Raw genomic sequence first — 4216 nt, forward strand, 5'->3', positions numbered from 1 at the left:
GGTCCCTTTGAGTAAATCCCCACCTCACTCCCAGAAGCAAACAATGATTGACTTCTATTGTTATAGCCTGGTTTTGCGGTAAACTGATGAAGACCAGGGGTCAGCCCAGTCCAGCCCACCGCCTGTGTTTGTATGACCTATGAGCTAAGAATAGTTTTTACATTTTTAGGCAGTTGAAAGAAAAATTCAAAGAGGAATAATACCTTGTGACATGCCAAAATTTTATGAAATTCACATTTCAGTGCCTATAACGAAGTTTTATTGGCACACAGCCACCTCCATTTGTTTACATATTATCTACAGCTACTTTTCAAGTGCAGCCACAGAGCTGCAGAGCTGAGGTAGAGACCACATGCCTACAAAGCCTGAAGTATTTACCGCCCGGCCCACTGTAGAAGTCTCTTGATCCCGGACTAGGAAACTTGCCTCTATCTCCACCATGCATACGGATCCAAGTGCCGGAGCCAATGCTGAGAACTAGGTGTTCTGAGTGCTGTTTTAATTACTTTCATACGAGCCATACATAAAAACCATACATGTTTATGAAAAGCCTAAATATTATCAGAGTAGGCAATGTGAAAGTGAGAACCTCTCTTAGGGACAGCTCCTAATGAGGAACCCGCTAAGGTTTCAAAGAAAACTAAATCAAAAGTTACAGCGAATGCTTCATTGTTATTGTCCTGTATTGTTTTCATATGAAAGTCAACCCCACTAAGACGTTACTATTGAAACTGCAACACAGTAAACAGGAACAGGCCAATATCAGAAAGAAAAGGTAGGGAGAGTGCCAACATTTCCTGTGTAAGATGCAAGGAGAGAAAGGAAACGGAGCCAGATCCCTAGAGGATCACTGCATGAAATGTCCAATTTGAACCAGCCTAGATTCAAAAGCCCACGGCAGATGAGGCACAGAAGAAAGGAGGCACAGAAAGAGTCCCTGCAGGGCAGGGGAGAGAGCTGGAACCACCACACACGGTGCTGGCTTGGGTTTGCCAGGGTGGAGGTGTGCGCGGCTGCCTCATGAACAGCTGGAGTCTTACCCTAGAATGCAACGTTTGCTCCCTCTTGGCCAATAAAGTGCAATGCTATTCCTCTGCTGGGAACACTGAGAGCATTTCTATTATGCTGGTAGGAACAGCACCATCTGGAGTTGTCCTTGAAGAATATGGCTATGGTCAGCAACTCCAAGAAGCCCGTTTCTTCAAGCTGTGCCTCACTACCTCAGCCTTCGTTAATACAAATACCTCTCCTGTGCATGAATGAGTTCTCCTCTGAGTAAGAACCCTTCGGATACTAGAGAAGGAAAGGGGGGTGTGGGGGTAATGATACATCTGGATATCTGCAGGGCTTTTGTTATACCAACCAGCAAACACAAGTAGGGATCAGAGTTGAGTTTCATGGGACAAGAGTGAAAAGCTGAGTGTCAACTTCTCAGGTCATCTCTTTAAAACATTTTTTTTTAATGTTTATTTTTATTTATTTTTGAGAGAGAGAGTAAGCACATGTGGAGAAGGGGCAGAGAGTGGGGGTAGGGAGAGAGAATCCCAAGCAGGCTTCTGCCCTGTCGGCACAAAGCCCGACACGGGACTTGGTATCACGAACCATGACATCATGACCTGAGCTGAAATCAAGAATCACACGCTTAACCGACTAAGAGACATCATGACCTGAGCTGAAATCAAGAATCACACGCTTAACCGACTAAGACTAAGCCACCCAAGCGTTCCTCTCTTTAAAACATTGTATTTATTTAAGTAATCTCTGTACCCAACATGGGGCTTGAACTCATGACCCCAAGATCAAGAGTCTCACGCTCTACCGACTGAGCCAGCCGGGCACCACTCACGTCATCTCTTTAAGTATGTGCTACACAAGTATTAAAAACTATCATGTCATAGGGTGTCAAATTATGAGCCAGCTGTGGATGCCCACACGTGTGTGATCCCCTGAAAGCTATGGACCCTTTCCCCAGAGCAGTCCACACGCACACGCCCAAAGTCACGGGGCTCTCGGACTCCTGGTGCACGGCTAGGGATCCCAAGGTGAAAATCTTACCATACAGTAAGCGAGCATACCCTGAGGGGCTGCAGGAGAGACATCCTAAAATGTCCATGTTCTCATAGTCTGACTACTTGGTGGAGTTGGCCCCGGATGGAATATGCCCTGGGGGAGGGAGGGTTGATAAAAGGAAAAAAGCCGTTTTTAGTTTTTAGGCTTTCCGATTGTGACAGAGCTGGTCTTTGGGGAAAGACTGCAGTATCTGACTTGAGGGTAGGTATTCGACTATTGTGTGTGTATGTGTATTGTGTATGTTGTACATATGCGGGCTTGTACACATTCGGGCTTATGCACATTCGCCCCCAAGAGATGAATCACCCATTTCCTGGTTTGCCAGCTGCAGGGAACCCACCTGGGGAACGGCCAGCCTGTGGGTCCCCAGGCAGCCTGCCCCAGGAGAATGCTGTTAATTCTTCCCATCTACAACTGCCCCAGGACACTAGGCCACACCGGAGGCTTTTCAGCAGCTCTCAATAGTCCAATACCTTCTTATCACAGAGGGCTGATCTGCTGCTTCTGGCTAAATCTCCTTCAACTCCATCCCACTGTGATGCCTGAAGGGGATTACCAGCTGTCATGTAGCTTTATCTTTCCACCTACCCAGCAGCAGACAGGAGAGCTCAAAATGTGACAGAAATAAGAACTAAGAGTAAAGGAATTCCCAAAGGGGTGAGTCTGTGTCTCTCCGAGGCAGTGAGAGCATCCTACGCAAAATGTAAAACATGAATCTTAGGCTTTCCTGAATTCTCCTGTCTTTTCTTGGCTGAAAGCATGAGGCCGGGAAATCAGTGTCAGCCAACTGCTAGTAGCTCTGACCAACAGAGGAAAGCAAACTGGGAGAGGAGGGCGCCTGGGATGGGCCTGCACGCGGGCAAACACACACAGGCCCCGGACCCAGGGAGAAAGCAGAGCGAAGGCCACCGCCCTTCCTGAATTTTCACAGACAGACCTCTAATTGTTCCCGAGGGTGGTCTGGACAACACAGGATATCCTGAGAGTTCACCCAAGGAAAGAGAACGTTTTCGTTTCACAGCAGCATCAGATACTGGGGCTATTTCTATGTACACGTACTCACCGCGACGAGCAAATCATTCTGCTGTCCTAGGCCAGCAAAAGTCAGTCTGCTGACCAGCACTCTCTCCCAGGTCTGATATCTATTTCAGTAACCCTTGAGATCAATAGAATGATCAGCAGAGTAAGACAAAACCTTTTTTTTTTTTTTAAAGTAAGCTCTACACCCAACGTGGGGCCCGAGCTCCCGACCCCGAGATCAAGAGTCACAGGCTCCACTGACTGAGCCAGCCAGGTGCCCCAGCAAAACATCTGTTTTATTGTGTAAAACCAATAAAATCACCCCAGATAAAATTTTAAGATGTGTATTGTTTAAAATCTTTCAATGGATTCCCACTCCCCTAAGGATAAATTCTCAGTTCCCCAAACTGGCGTATTAGTTTATGTAGTATGGCGTATTAAAGTATGTAGTCTACTTTAATGGCTGAAATTGGGACGTTCTGAGAGTGAAAAGAGGGTGCTCCTGACAACAATGCATAAAGCAGACTGTTTACCCCCGAGCTGGCAGACGGGGGCTCCTGCCTGAGGGTAACCTGGCCTTGCCCTGCCATCCACTCTCTTCTCCTTGCCACCTGTTTGCCAGCTCTCTCCTCCAGCCGGTGGGCGTCTGTTCTTTGAAATGGGCAGGCTTCCTCTAGCCTCCTGACCTTTGTCATGTGCTTTCCTCAGGTTCCACCCACTGGCTGCTTCTTCACCCGGCGCACTCCTACTCACTCCTTCTCCGGGTCTGTCTCCCCACAACCTCCTCCGACCCCTGAGGCAAAGCCGGCTAACACAGCATCTAGAACACACCTCATCACATCTGCAGTCGTTTCTTGAGCGGGGGCTGCCACCTTCTACGATGCACAGGGGGCCTCTGGGCAGGGACAGGGCTGTCCTTACCGCTGAATCCTCAGTCCCCAGCACCACGCCTGATCAAAGGAGGTGCTGGAATCTTCCAGTCCCACCTCAGGAATCCCCTTTCTTTCCTTCACCTCACAACCTTTCTGTACCCTACAGAGCTCAGGGCTGTCCTGTGTGCTCCCTGGACCCCAGGCGGCCCCTGACGGTAGCTAACATCAATCCGCTCAGCGCTCTGCGAGGTCCT

At 48.5% G+C, this 4216-nt stretch overlaps 1 non-coding gene across 1 annotated transcript; it reads right to left on the reverse strand.

Moving 5' to 3' along the window:
* Positions 1-1764: 1764 nt before the first annotated feature.
* TRNAK-CUU lies at positions 1765-1837 on the reverse strand. The gene has a single exon. It is a non-coding gene; the product is annotated as a tRNA-Lys (tRNA).
* Between the last annotated feature and the right edge of the window lie 2379 nt (positions 1838-4216).

This window comes from Lynx canadensis, chromosome B4, assembly GCF_007474595.2.
Source record: "Lynx canadensis isolate LIC74 chromosome B4, mLynCan4.pri.v2, whole genome shotgun sequence".
NCBI lineage: Eukaryota > Metazoa > Chordata > Mammalia > Carnivora > Felidae > Lynx > Lynx canadensis.